We start from the raw sequence: 15144 nt of genomic DNA, 5'->3' as shown, positions 1-15144 counted from the left end.
TTCAGTTATCCTTGTTTTACATAGAACGCCCTCAGTATGTGAAGGCTGTTTTTATTTTTATATTTTCCACACCAGTGTACCCTCCCATTGGTGTGGATAATTGAGTAGTCATTGTCATTCAATAAACTTCACTGAACACCTGCTATATGGTATCTGGTCATTCAGATAAAGTTTCTCCTTCTAAGCCTTTTATTTTAATAACTTTTTATAGTATTTTAACCGGTTTCTTTTGTGCTGTTAAAGAGGATTAATTTTATGAGAACTCAAGCACTTAAACATTTCACAAACAGGAAAATCATGGACAGAAGTGCCGACATTCCAAACCGATTTTTGTGTGTCCTCAAAATAAACTATGCTACTACATTGGTAGAAAGGGCTCTGGAGATAATAGGAGAGGATGAGGAATCTTTTAAACGTGACTTCTACTATCCATCCTCTCATCCTTTCTTCTGTGTCATACAAAGTACCTAAAAATTCAGTCAATCACTAAGTTGCCTTAAGCAGCAATCCCCATGGCCTGTCATCTACCTAAATCAAAGATGGGGACATTGGGAGGTTTAACAAAGTTATTAACATTAATGCTGAAGTGTTGACAACTGTAAACAACACAGAATTCTGGCAGTGGACTCCAATATATTTTATTATAGAAGAGAGAGGAAATCATAGGGCATTGCTCACGGACTTCCAAACATTGAAACCAGACTAAAAAATTCAGCTGAAACAGTAGCTTAGTAAACGTTTAAAAGGAAAAAAACCAAAGCCATGCGAACACATCACTCTCTGAACGCTCCTGTGGTATCCTGGACTCTTCTGGCAGGTAGTACAAGGCCTTGTGTTGGTTAAGAATGTTCTTCCTCGTTGGAGGAAGTAAAACCACGCTTCTCAGAACACGAAAACGAGTGGGGAGAGTCGTGAGTCTGCAATTGTGAGCTGACTCAGGTCAGAATTTATACCTCGCTGGTTCTACTTGATTAGAGCGTGCGTTGACTATCCTCCAGCTATTTATTTGGTGTTTGCTGAGCTCCACTGTGTGCCAGGCACTGCTATGTCTTGGTGATATAAGGGGAGGCTCCCTTTGGGGTCTGACCTTGAGGAACTTACAAAGTCTACAGGAGAAAGGCCACAGGGAGGCGATTACACCTCAGGGAAGAAATTCTCTAGTGGAGGTACGTTACTAAAATTTAGAGCTAATGGCCCCATCTCCAACATCCTTCTGTCTTGCATCAGCAGCATGTCATAGAGTTGTTGTCAGAATCATAAAGGAAGGGATTTCAATCCAATTTGTGAAATTCCCACCACCCACTGTGTTGTAAAGTTTGTTCCAACGCAGAGTTGTAGCAAGAGATAGAAAGGACTAATGTTTTGATCCAACTTGGTAATTCTTGTCATAAAAAGAATTCCTCAAGTTTAGTCGTGTTTATACAAACATGGGTTAAATGCTAACATTAGTTGAATATATATGTAAGTATGTGTATATGTATATATGTCTGGCTTTTTGATGTGCGTGTATTAACATCATGCTTTTATCTTGTATGTAAACTGTGGGCTCTGAGACAATCAGCATTTAAACTTTCAACAAAGGAAGAGAAATAATGAAAAGGAACAATGGTTTTTTGTTTTCCCAGGAACTAAATTTACCATTGTTCTGAGAACTCAACAAATGACCACAGGATGTGAATTTAGTCAAATTGTGCCTTTGAACAAAGGTATCATGGTTGTAGTGGAGTTTTTTACTTCCCATCATCCTGTTCACATGCCTCTGTGTGCTGAAATCTGCAGGAATTCACTATGAGCTAACCACGTTAACAAGTAGTAATTTCAATACAAAAGAAATGGTCTTGGGCAGCAAAAGAAACTATTATTTCTGACTCTGTCTTCTAGATCAGCATTTGAAGTCAAGGATTTTTACGTTTTACTGGAAAAATATTTTTCTATGTAAGGTGGCCCACTTTAAAATAGAACCCCTTCAGTGTAGCCTAGATTTAGTTGGAAGTGCTGTTTGATTGACAGTAAGGCAGGGTGTATAATCTTAATCTTCTAGATTGTGCACATGTACAATTATGTTATCTTTGACAATTTAAATAAACAGTTTTTTTTTTTCATCCAGAAGAAACTAAAGCATTAGTGGAGAACTGTTTAGAACCAGAACTTTCCCAAAAATATTGGCTTTCATTTTATGGACTACTTTTCTTGATCCAGTTGAAATGTCTTGCCTTTCATTTTGACATCCCTTTGGACATTGCCTGTACACATCATCTCTCTGAGAGAAAAGCTCTGTATCCATGTTGTTCGTCATCTGTTGTGGTTATCAGTGTTATATTAGTAGCTACTCTGCCAAGTACTTCACATGCACATCTCATTTAATACTCATATCAAGCCGATGAGGAAACCAGAGCCCGAAGATTAAAAAAATTGGCCAGGGTCAGATTTAGTTTCTCTCTCTTCAGAGTCCTTACTCTTAACTGTCAGTGCGGTGTGGCTTAGAGAGTGGTTTTCTCTCTGTCCCAGGAGAACTCTCACCAGGTAAACCCACAGCAAATTCACTGCATCACCATCAAAATGCTTTGTTTGGCATTTATTGCTGTTGCTAATTGAGCTGTTTAGTTTCATTACTTTTTCTCACATTGTGATTTGTTAACAAAGAGCAACATTGATTGTCATTATTCAGGTGCACAAGGAAATGACTGTCCATCTCTTCATCTGTTTTCTGCGTGAATGCTCCATAGCGTGCCATTATGTTTTGAGGTGCATTCCACAGTAAGATAAGCAAAGAATGCTTACATGATCAAGTTTAAAGCAATCTTGTGAATCAGAATTAGAATGTATATATATATATATATATATAAAAAACTAGATGAAAGCAAGAAAAACAGGTTAAAGAAACTTGACTTGTCCTGCATCCTAACATCAAGCGAGGGCCTGGATGGTGTATGTAAAGTTGTGAACACAGTCTCATCTTTTAAAGGTTGATTCCAAGAAATGGTTTCTTTTGTTCCTAAGCCTAGATCCTTAGACAACATGGAGATTGCTGGGAAAGCAGTGGAGAGACCCGAGGTTTTATTGCCTCGAGAGAGGAGTGCTAGCTTGCTACAGACCACTTGGAGGGAAGATTAGGGATGGGTTAGAAGTTTTCTTCTTTGGCATAGGGCGTCCGTCTGACTGGCATTGGGTTTGGACGGTGGAAGGACAGAGGAGACCTACAAACGACCCTCTGTGGTCTAGTAGGAGGGAAGTAAACGAAGCCGAAGGAAAAGCCTTCTTCTCCCTGAGGAAGGGGACAGGAGGGAACTGGGCTACAAGACCTCCCCAGCATGGGGTGGGAGGAAGTCCTTCTAGTCATGACTTACTTGTACTCTGCAAACAGCTGACCAACAAATTGAGAGTTAAATGTATATGGAAGGTGTCTGAACACACCCCAAATATCTGAAATTTTTCCTTTTCTTTTTCATTTGACATAAAGAGACATGTTTGGGCAACCAACGTCCTTTCGGTACCACATAGGACGGGTAAGAGAATTGAGATTTTGCCTGGCTGAGATAACAATGCCCCGCAAGGACTGGTGTGGCCTCCCTGGGTAACCAGGATCCTTGCTTATCTGTGAGACTGATTGGATATCTCTTCTCTCCTAAGCAGGTAGTACTCGATGGAAGAGAAACAGAAAAGCACCAGTCACCCTACCTTTCACACTGGTCTATTGGATTTCATTGTGAGGACAGGGCAGTTGGGATCATGGCAGGCGATGCTGGCTGGCCTGAGGTGTCCCTGTTCCTCCTGCTCCCGGCCCTGCTAGTCTGCTGTTTGAGGATCTCATCTTTTTTTCTTGCATGTTATTTAACCCCTCCATGATCTGGTCCCAGTCTGCTTTTTCTAGTAATCTTTCATTACTCCTCATCAGTACTATTTGCTGCTTCCTGAAAATAGATGGATAGACCCTCCTTTTTGCTTTTGTTGCTCTTTGGCAACTTTCTAAAGTGCTAGCATCTCTTGTTTTTGGTTTTTTCCCCTAGTATACAAGTTATGTAAATCTTTCAAGATTCAAGTCAAAGGCCCATCCCAAATTCCTGATTCAGGCAGTTCTTAGGGAAAATCACCCATAGCTGGATAATGCAGCTGTTTGCGCATAAAGCTCATTTGTTCTGGTAGCTTTTAAGTTCCTTGAGAATAGGAGACATGTCGGCCCCGGGGGTTATATCTTGAGTAACATTTAACATGGTTCTTGCCACTTGCTGAGAGCTGTTCGTTATTTGTTGAGCGGCTGCATGAACATCAATTTTTTGACTGTCCTGCTAGTTTCCCTGGGTTCAGTTCAGGCTTTCCCAACTCCCTTTTAGACCTTTTGGAATCTGCTTTTATTTATTTTATTTTATTTCTTGAGAAGTCTTTTCTGTGCTCTTGCCTTTGCCCTTTGTGCCTGGAATTACCTTTGGAGAAACATGACACCTTTTTGATTTTGTCTCTCAGCGTTTCCAGCCTAACGCTCAAGAGTTTCCCTCAGGATGGTCATGTTCTTTAGGAGACTCAGCCCATGCTCTTGCGAACCCCACCTTGGCTGAGCATTTGCCTTGGAGAACTGGGAGAGTCAGAGGATGCGGGCACCTCTGCCCTTAGCTTGGGAGGTGTGGTGCTTCTGTACCCCGTGGACACTGCTTTTGATGATAGGACTTTGTCTCGTCAGCTTCCTTGAAAAGATGATACATGTAGATATGTCACAGTGAACTTTCCCAAGACATTCTTCTGGGAATTCTCTCAGCTTTTGTGGTTCTGTATAAGTTACCAGCCTCCTTTGGACATCCAGGGCAGGCTGCTGAACCCCCTATAAAAATGAAACAGAAACCTTTGCTGTCCTGTGGGCCTTTAAGGGGTGACAGCAGCAGTGCTGATGACTCAGAAGGGAAAGGCTTTGCTGGGTAGCCCACAGGCCTAGTCAGTGGTCCCCTCTTCCAGTTGATGTCGTCTGGTGGTGTTTAAATCCTCTCTCCGTGAGGATTCCCGTCAGCAAGAGTCATACCAGTAACTTCCATTTATTGCCCCCTCAGTGATGACACGGTGTTAGAAGATGTTCGTGTGATCCCTGTATAGCCTAGTATTTTCAAAGTAGAGGGAATTTAAGTCATTTGCTGCTAGTAAGCTATTTCAGTTTAAATCATGATGCTAACATGAACATGACCTTGAAATCAGTATTTAGTCTTTTTTTTGTAGAATACATTAGTTTCCAGGGCTGGAATATATAAATATTATATATGTACATATTATATATATATAAAATTTCTTTTGTGGGAAGGAGAACAAGAGATAGGATAATCTATGCTTCTCACATAGTAAACAATTCTGAAATGTGAGGTTATGTGATTCTTTGATTTTTCCAGATCTATATATCTGCTGTATTGGAAGGTCTAGAGGTTACTATAAATAAAACATTGGAACAATGAATTTGTCCCCTTCCTGCATCCTGAGACTGGCCTTTCTCTGACTGTGGGGGTTTCTAACTCGTGCTGAATCTTCTCTGATAATGAGGATTGAAAGGAAGTTGAAGGTAGATTTGTAATGGAATGCCTCCCCTGTGTGCATTGCTTTCCAGGTACTCTTTGTGGAATGTTCTTCATAGATGACTTGAGAGAGCGGGACGCTTTTGAAGATACCAGTAGAGCTGTGGTGAAACACATAATCACCTATTTGGGTTTTGGGGAGTTTGTTTGGTGTTCAGATTCGTAAGGTGGGATAGAGCCCTAGCAGGCCTAAGAGAAGACTCCTTTACCTGACACAGCACGTCTGCCAGGGCTGGAGCTGACTTTACGCCAGCCAGCTCCTGGGGCACCTGGGCTGACTTTTTTTTTTTTTTTTTTGAGGAATATTAGCCCTGAGCTAACATCTTCTGCCAGTCCTCCTCTTTTTGCTGAGGAAGACTGGCCATGAGCTAACATCTGTGCTCATCTTCCTCTGCTTTATATGTAGGACGCCTGCCACAGCGTGGCTTGACAAACGGTGCCATGTCTGCCCCCGGGATCCAAACCAGCGAACCCTGGCTGCAGATGCAGAATGTGCAGACTTAACCGCTGTGCCACCAGGCCAGTCCCCTGGGCTGACTTTTTAAAGAGCTTCGTCTGAGATGGTATTGGGCAGGCTCTGCAGGTAGTCACCAAGCTGGGGGGCGCCTGATGCAGGCATGACCAAGACCTCCTTGGGAGATCAAAATCCTCCCCTTCATGAGATCACCCATAGATAAGAGGTGCCAGTGGCGGAATGAGCTTTGCCTTTAGAAGCTTGAAAGCACACGGATAATGCTTCTTTTGAAGGCAGCTTACAACTTTTCTCTGCCTAGAGACTCATATTTCTGTAAGGTCTGCTCAAGCTAAGAATGATGATACACCACTTCATCAGATGACTCACCTCGCTGAAAAAAAAACTTTAGCCCCTTCTCCTGGACTGCCCCTACCCAGGAATTTCTTGCAGGAATTCCAAGATCTTTAAACAGCCAGGCACACCTCTGTTTCTGTCAGAATAAATTAGGCTGGAAAGTCATAAATTAGGAAAATATTTTGTGATTTGTGTTTATTATTTAACAAGTAGAATAAATAGCCGGCTTCAAAAAACCAAGCAAAAACAAAAATCCAAACCAATGCCAGGTCAGTTGACAGAAAGTCATTTTATTGTTTGCCAACAGTGAGGATGTACCTTTTCTGGGAGACCGGAAGCCTTTCCTCTGTCACCCTCTGATTTTGTTCACTCTTCCCCTTGCGTCTTTCTTCGGTCACCTTGTCCTTTTCTGCCTCTGCCCTGTGTATTAATAGTGTAGGGAGATGAAAGCCTAGGCGGGAAGTGCAGGGAACCCTCTCCATAGCTCAGCTGTTTATTTCATCTTTCCTCTCTGTTACAAAGTTTCTCCTTACTCTGCTTATCAAGTCTATGAATGACTCCCTTTGTCAAGCTTATTGGAATGCCCTGTGGGAGGGGTGCTATGCAAAAAAAATAATTGTATTGCATAACTGCCTAGTCCTTAGAGATGTCAGATCGCCCTTGGCACCAGAACAGACCCACCTTTCTGGCAGGTCTTCTGAGAGCAAGGCACAGGGCATTGGAGCGGTGGCCCTGTCCTCCACCCTAGCACCACGGGGGTGACCTTTACCCCGGCTCTGATAAAAGGCTTATTTTAGATTTCTAAAATGCTTGTCTTTCCTTAGCCCTGAAGGAAATGTTTCCCTATGTGTCTGTTTTCTCCGTGTGATTCTTTCCAGCTGCTGTTTCTTCACAAATGTCAAGTTTGTCTCTCCCGTGTCACCTCGAGGCAACTGAACATTCGTGACTAATTATTGAAAAGGGCAGCCTTTTAGTTTATTTTGATGAAAACAAAATCCCAGAGAACTCTGTTAGATACACTATAATTGAGCAGGTGACATGTTGTTGTTTGGGGCTTGGAAAATAGATCCAGAAAAAGTAGAGTTTTTGGCACGGTAGTTGGAAGAACCAGAAGCTCCAAGGCGAATTTCATGGACTTATTACTGACACTGTGTGTATCCTCTGAACTAAATCCAGCCCTTTAAACTTAATACCAAACAGCCGGGCCAGGTGGTCACTGAGCTTAGAGAATGGCCATCTTGGAGCAAAGAATCATACAATGAACTCTTATCCAGCTAACATATTTTTTTTTCTTTCCTGTAAAATCAAATTAAATCAACCTCAGTTTAGAAGGTGTTGAAATGGAAGGGGTGTCTTTGCCCTCTGTTGGCTGTTTGGTGGTGGCCGTGGTGGTTTGTGGGAGGGGTTAGGCTATGAAGGATGCATATAAAATAGCTCTAAAAATTAAACTTATTTTAGCATAGGCTTTTAATTTGGTATGGGTGGTTGCATCCCAGGTTTGATCCTCCATTATGAAACTTTCATTAATTGGCATATTATGGACGATCAAGTGCAAAATATTATGTATGACAATTAAAGCAAGTTGAAAGTGTGTAGATCATGGTACATCCCTAGGACTTAAAAACAATGATAAAGGGTAGTATGTGCTGATGTGAGGAGAGCTCCAACATATGTACCAGTGGGTAGAAACAGTAAATGGCAAAGTGGACAATAAAGGTGAATACCCTTTCTTTAAAAACAAGCAAACAAACAAAAGGCAGGAAGCCGAGACAGTGTTTGGCTCTCAGGTGCAGGGGGCTTTAGCAGTCCTGCCTCACTTCCTGGCACACTGTCATCACTGGGCCCCGCAGGGCTCCTCTTAGAATTATGTGGGGTCACATTATTTTTTTGGCTTTCCTTATTGCCTATTCCTTTATTCATTCCTTTTCCCCTTTCGACCTTTTTGAATGTTTATGTTTATTCTTTACTTTGTGTATGTTCTTGTAAAACATGTTTTGCATGCATGGTTTTTTTTTTCCAGAGGTGGAATTCACATAATATAAAATTAACCCTTTTAAAGCGAATGATTCAGTTTCCTTCAGTACACTACAGTATTATGTAACCACCACCTCTGTCTAGTTCCAGAACTTCCTCACTCCAAAATGAAACCCCAGACCTATTCAGCAGTTACTCTCCATTCTCCCTGCTCCTCAGCCCCTGGCAACTGCCCATCTGCTTTCTGTTTCTAAGGATATACCTATTTTGGATATTTCATATAAATGGAAGTATACTATATGTGACCTTCTATATGCATGCATGCATTTTCAATCAACTTTATTGAGGTTTAATTAATTAAAAAAGGCACACTTTTTTTGTGTGTGTGTGAGGAAGATTGGCCCTGAACTAACATCCGTCACCAATCTTCCTCTTTTCGCTTGAGGAAGATTGTTACTGAGCTAACGTCTGTGCCAGTCTTCTTTCATTTTGTATGTGGGACTCCAGCACAGCATGACTTGATGAGCGATGTGTAGGTCCATACCTAGGATCCAAACCTTCGAACCCTGGGCCCCTGAAGCAGAGCAAATGAACTTTATCACTCTGCCAGTGGGTAGGCCCCTGCACACATTTTTTAGTGGACCTTATGCATAGGGTCTTTGTTTTTCTTTTTGTATTGCATCTTTTGCATTTATTTACAGTAACTCCATGAGGCAGATCCTATCATCACCCCTGTTTTTCAGATAAAGACTGAGGCTCAGGGAGACTGAGTGATTTGCCTGAGGTTGCACAGCTTCTGAGTGGTAGGCAGGATGTGAACATGGGTGGGCTGGCTCCAGAGTCTAGGCTGTTGACCACTATTGCCTACACCCTCTCAGGTCTCTTATGTGTGCAGTTCCAGAGCCTGATTTATCCCACATAACAGTGTGCTTTTCTCTCACATTGACAAAAAGTGGCTGTAGAATATTCTGCTATTTGCATGTACCATAATTGAACTGTTTCCTCACTGATGGATTTTTGGGAAGTTTCTGTTTTTTTTGGTCATGAATCATATTGAAAGGAACGTTAAGGACCAAAGAAAATTCTAAAGTAACATATATTCATTGTAGAAATATGCTCAAACAAGAATAAGGTAAGACACATGTATGATCCCCCAGAGGGAACCACTGTAAAGATTTTTTAGCAGCTTTTCACTCTCTTTTATATACTTTTTTAATGGGGGAAAAGAAAACCCTTTCAGAGAAAGTATGGTACTGTAAATGAAGTTTTGTAATAGAAGATTTACAATATAACGTGAACATCTTTTTATCAAATTAACCATAATGAATATTTACTAAGTGCTTAAAATGCAACAGGGACTATTTTAAATGTTTTATTCCGTTTCACAGGAATCATGAGATGTACGCGGTTATTTGGCAGATGAGGAGACCCATGTATGGTTTAAATTTACATACATGGTTTTGTGCTCTGGCTCTTCCTATTTCTTAGTTTTTTTATTCAGCATTACGTTCTTATGATTAATCTATTTACCTTGCTGTGTTTACCTAGATATTTGTTCCCACCATGGGTTTCCCTATCTTTGCCTCCATCTCCATTGCAGAGGACTGCAGGGAACATCCTTGTCCATGCAATCGCTGTGGTCTATGTCTAGGAACAGGATAAATGGATCATGGGGGAATATATGTACTTACGACGAAGTGTTGACAGAGCCAGATTCTTCTCCGGAAGGGCTGTGCTGGAGTCTACAGTCCTATGCTGTATGTTTTCTGTGGTTTCAAAGATATGTGTATAAATGCTTAGAGAAAGGACCAGAAGGATGCACACCAAACTGGCAACACTGGGAACATATATAAGAGGATCAGAAAGGAGCTGATGGACAGAGGATACCTGAGCCTTATTGATCATGATTTGATATAAGGAGAACGTCTTCATGTGTAACTTATTATAATTTACTGTTTAAAAAAAAAAGTCTGAAAAATGTGACCGTTACCTAAAGTTTGCTATTTTATGCTGTGAACACATTTGGAGTTGTGAATGCATGGGTTAAGATCAGTCATGGCACGTGGGATGAGTTCTTTGGCAGCTTGGTGCTTTTTGAGGCATGCTCTAAATAGTTATCCTAGTAATACCTGTAAACCCTCTTTAGACATTTCATTCAAGTCCCCCACATCTCAGGTGGCTCAGAGACGTTAAATGATTTTCCCAAGGCTGTGCATGGGGTTGGGAGAGTTGGCCAAGTTGAAGCGGAGAGCAGGTGCTGGAGAGGTGGGCTGCGTAGGAGACTTCTTTCTGGAGAGCTTATTGATTGGAAGTCAAGATTGGGAAGGAAGTGGGTGTTATTTTCCTGCAGGTGGGGCAGGGAGGAAACATTCTTAAGAACAGTGACTTTCAGTAACTTCCTTGTGCAAACACTTAACTGAATGAATGTAGTAGTTTCGTCTGTTTAATAAGCAAGGTAATAAAATAATCTTTGCTTTATAAGCTGCTCTCTCTGTCAAATGGAGGTATGTGATCTTGAAGTTAGGACTCAAGCTTCCGTCTTTTCACCTCTTCTAAAGTAGAGAAATAAAGGTTCTGGATGACTGAAGAGTTACTCTTTGAAGGTACCATTCAGGTTCCTCTTGGATGGTAGTTTCAACTGACATGCCTCATTCTTTCTATGGAGCCCAGATGAATAACATTCAGTAAGTCACTTTTCAAAAAACTGGTACGTCGGGGCGGTTATCTGCACGGACATGTCCAGTCTCTGGTCCCATCACCTTGACCCACACCCTGATAATGGTGCATAACTTGGTTTATAACAGAACCAGTGCGTGTTTATGTCTGAATTTTGATTTCAGAACCAGGACTAGGAATATGTTCACAAATGCACTGTGCTGAAAGAGGAGGTGTTTGTATACAGCTACACTGATAGGTTCTTTTCCACTCTCGCCCATGATAATACAGGTTTCCTCTGATGAGCTACTCAGAGACGGAAGACAGGATGTTGATGATGCTTTATGAAGTAGACATGTATTTGCTACTTACAACTAAGTAAAATTAAAAAATAAGAATAAATTGGAAGGCAGATGCAGATATAAAGTCACACCTTGAAGACAGGAATGTTTCTTACCACCAAATATTACCCGGAACTCACTGGTTTAGAGGTTAAAGGTGCAAAGCATGGTTGAGAAGGCAGAACTTTCGGCTTATCTTTTGTTCCCAGGGTTGGTGAACTCTTTGTAAACACTGGAACAGAAATGACCCTTATAAACAGGTGCACATGTGTGGTAAGTACCTGATGGATGTGTGCTAACCAATAAATAATTAATACTACTTCCTCTTGACTCATGTGGTTGAAATGAAGGATAGTCATTCTAATTGCAGTGTGTACTTGTGTTGAGCAGGGAAGTTGAGCAATCCTGCCATATTTAGTAACACTCTTGAGATGAAATAGGTGGGGTGGGAGAGATAATCATGCTTTGCCTTTTGGGTGAATCTGAGTTAAAACCTTTTTATTGTCTAGATTTATAGCTGCTTGATAATCTTCTTCCCTAGAATATTGAAGGTGCAAGATTTTTTACGTTGAGTTGAGAAGAACTGAAGTTTCAATTTGTTCAACGTGATTAGATGACCATAGACAAATGGGGTAATTAATTACCCTTCGTTTTTTAACTATATAATGTCTCTACACAATTGAAATTTTGGTGAGCACGTTTTTGCTTTATTTCAGAGAAAGACAAGTGGAATAATAATTAGCTTGTATATCATTTTGTGTAGATTATCTTTGACATAAAATGAAAACCTTCCCTGGTGTTCCCACAGAAAACAAAAAGGAGATTAAAGACTTTTCCCGGTGCAGATTTTAGATCCATTATTCAAAGGATGACAGTTTGCTTAACTAGTAGAGAAACGAATGGGAGTGTGTGTCTGGATGTTTTGGTGTGTAGCTTGTATGATCTGGGAACTGGTAATGAAATTTGCAACACCTCTAAGCTAGAAATTTTTACGAAACCACAGCATATATTTTCTTTCGTAGCCATTCTCTGAGGCTGCATGTGTGGGCCCCTTTCAAGAAGAGGTGGGAAAAAATGGTGATAAATGACCTTGAAGTGAACTTTTGATATTTGCATTACAATTCTGCTGGTTTGAGCTTTTAATTTTTACAATTGTGAGTGATATTTGGGAAGAGTATCAGTTTCCAGTCTGTTCTAAGTAGTGGTGATATGACCCTTAAAGAAATACAAGCACATTTATATGCTTATTTTACCTGCCCTGAGGTCTTCAGAGTTGGCATGCCCTTGCCGCATGGGTGGGAATGGAGATAGCTTTTCAATTATTTTAGTTTCTTCTGATCAAAGTTTCAAAGTTATTTGTCTAAGTACACATTCAGCTTCACGATTGAGCCTTATTTTTTTCTCCAAAATAAATGTTTTTCTGGTGATCTCTTGATAATCTCCAGCATTCCTTTTAAAGTCTAATTTATTAAAATTCATTTGACTTTTGCTTAAGACTTTCATCACCATCAATAAAAATTGATCAAACTGCTTCTGTGCAATTTCTTCACCCAGGCCTGGGGATGCAAAGGAGAGGGGTAGAACCTGCAGTTCTGGGGATTGACCCAAATAGAAGTTAGGTAGGCGTCTCTGGATTTAGATGGAAGAATGCAGAGAATTTGATTGTAGATGGATTATGTGGTGCTCTTGGGATGTCTTCTAAGCTCGTCCGCTCAGTTAGGTGAGGCTGGGCTATGGTGTGGTAACAAACAACCCCCAAATCCCAAGAGCTTAATGAAACAAAAGTGTATTTCTTGCTCTCAGAGTCAGCTGTCCTTCCTGCAGCAACTCAGTGATCCAGGCTGCTTCAGTCTTGTGTCTCTGTCGTCTGATTGCCCCAAGAGGGGAGGGTTTTGATAGCTTTCCTCTGCCTTAGTAATGAAGAGTCATTTGTCACTACTCACATTTCATTGGCCCAGCCATTCACATGGCCCTGTCTATTGCGAGGGAAAGCAGTGCTTTTGTGCTTAGGAAGGCGATATTGGCGAGCCCTGCTAATGTCTATCACGCGTGTCTAATTGAGGATTGGGATCTCAGAGAAGGGACTGGAAATAGAGATGAGAATTTGAGAGAAGTCATTTACAGAAAAGGAAATGGTGGAGCGAATTTATAAGGGGAAGTGTACACTTAAAGAGGATTTAGTTTTCCATGACGATTTCTCTGCATGTAGGTGTCTTCACAACCCAGGCAGTATGCTGCCCTAGAAAAGTATAAGGGTAGCTATACTTGTTGATTTACATGCGATATGGACATTGTCTGCCTCCAAAAGTGCGCTTGCACTTGGTCCATTGATCACTTTAGGGTGGTGCGATCTTGTAGGTTAGCAGATGCTTAAACCTTGATGACAGCAGGTTGTCTTGGCCAGGGCCTAGGTAGTAAGCTGGTAAGAATGCTTATTATTATTATTTTTTGTCTCATTGGGATTGGGAGAGAGTCTGTATGTACTGTTATGCATATTAAGCATTTTGAGGACATTGGCTTTCTGTTATCTTTTTTCCCAAGAGTGTTCATTACTTGACCTTGACATTGGAACGTATGAGTATACTTCTACTGCTACTACACCCAGAACATCCACAGAGAAGGGACTTACTGGGTCAGACAACCAGTTTTTGTGGGTGTTTACTGCCCTGGTTCTTGGTCTCTGATCCTCCCTTGTCCACCCCTATTCTTCCTTCTCAGCAACTCTTTCTGTTTCCTCTTTCCCCCATGGTCTTCGGAAGCAGGGAGCCCTGGATTTGGAGCTTCTTCCTTTGAACAGCTCTTTGATGTGGGGCAGGTCACTCTCCAAGCCTCACTGTCCTTATCTGTAACATGTGGCTAAATAGCTACCTCATGGGATTCTTAGTATTTAGTAACGTATGCAAAATACTCCAGTACCTGGTATATTTTAATTGCTCAGTAAACATTAACTATGATTAGTCTTATTGTCATTTCTCATATTTCAAGGCTCATCTTAAATAATTCTATCATGAAAACTTTTCCTTCATTATTTCACCAGGCAGTAGATATGATTTATTCCATTGAGCTGCCAAAGCAATTTAGAACTCTGCTGACATTTTGTATTCTTTTTGTATACACATACTTGTGTACTGAGACTTAATATCCCTCAGGACAGTGGGTATCCTTTATTCATTGCTGTATCTACTACATTGCCTTCACTGCATGGTGCAAGTAATAGGTGCTCAATTAAAGGTTAAGTTGAGTCAAAATGAGATATGGGAGAGAGGGCTCTAATATATTTAGAGAATAGTCCTTCTATTTGGGTGAATTCTCATAAGTTGTAAAATACAACTACTCTTGAAATAGTACTCAGTTAGTTTCCTACTTTGTGTATACATATATATATATGATTCTCACTGTTTATGTAATTGACACTATAATGCAACAAAAAAAGGAAAATTAAAGAAATAATGAAATCAGTTCAAATGGCTTAAAAGTTATCACTATCATAAAGTAGCAGCTTAAGAGAACTCAGGAGAATTTAATACAACCCTGGTCATTTATATAGCTGAGTTGTGGCTTTCATTTCTCTGTGCTCAGCTGCTTGCAAGGCTTGCAACTTTCTGACTGGTTCTGCGTGTGGGAAGTTGTACCTGGTAAGGCAAAAGAGGGGTATTAAATGACTCTCTCCCAAAGTTGCAGTCTCAGAAAGTGAGTGGGTTTGCCTGGAGTTATGCTCGTACTGTGGACCCAACTTGTGTTAATGGAATGGGTTTCCTTTCCTCTGGAAGGGCATCATTGGTCTTCCTGCCTCTGCCCCCAGGGCATCACAAGAAGCTTG

General features: G+C 41.0%; 1 protein-coding gene across 3 annotated transcripts in view; it reads left to right on the top strand.

Annotated features, from left to right (window-relative positions):
* Window positions 1-15144, top strand: part of STK39 (serine/threonine kinase 39) — a 278661-nt gene that overhangs the window by 20485 nt on the left and 243032 nt on the right. The window contains exon 1 of one of the 3 annotated variants that reach the window (XM_070580067.1): window positions 1036-1166. The exons of the other annotated variants lie outside the window; for them this stretch is intronic. The gene's annotated coding sequence lies outside the window, so the exon portion shown is untranslated. Of the gene's footprint in view, window positions 1-1035; window positions 1167-15144 lie in introns of those variants that run through there. 3 annotated transcript variants of the gene reach the window in all.

Source organism: Equus przewalskii, chromosome 17 (assembly GCF_037783145.1).
Source record: "Equus przewalskii isolate Varuska chromosome 17, EquPr2, whole genome shotgun sequence".
NCBI classification, from domain to species: domain Eukaryota; kingdom Metazoa; phylum Chordata; class Mammalia; order Perissodactyla; family Equidae; genus Equus; species Equus przewalskii.
The sequence above is the reverse complement of the archived record's forward strand: the minus strand, read 5'-3'. Positions and strand labels throughout refer to the sequence as shown.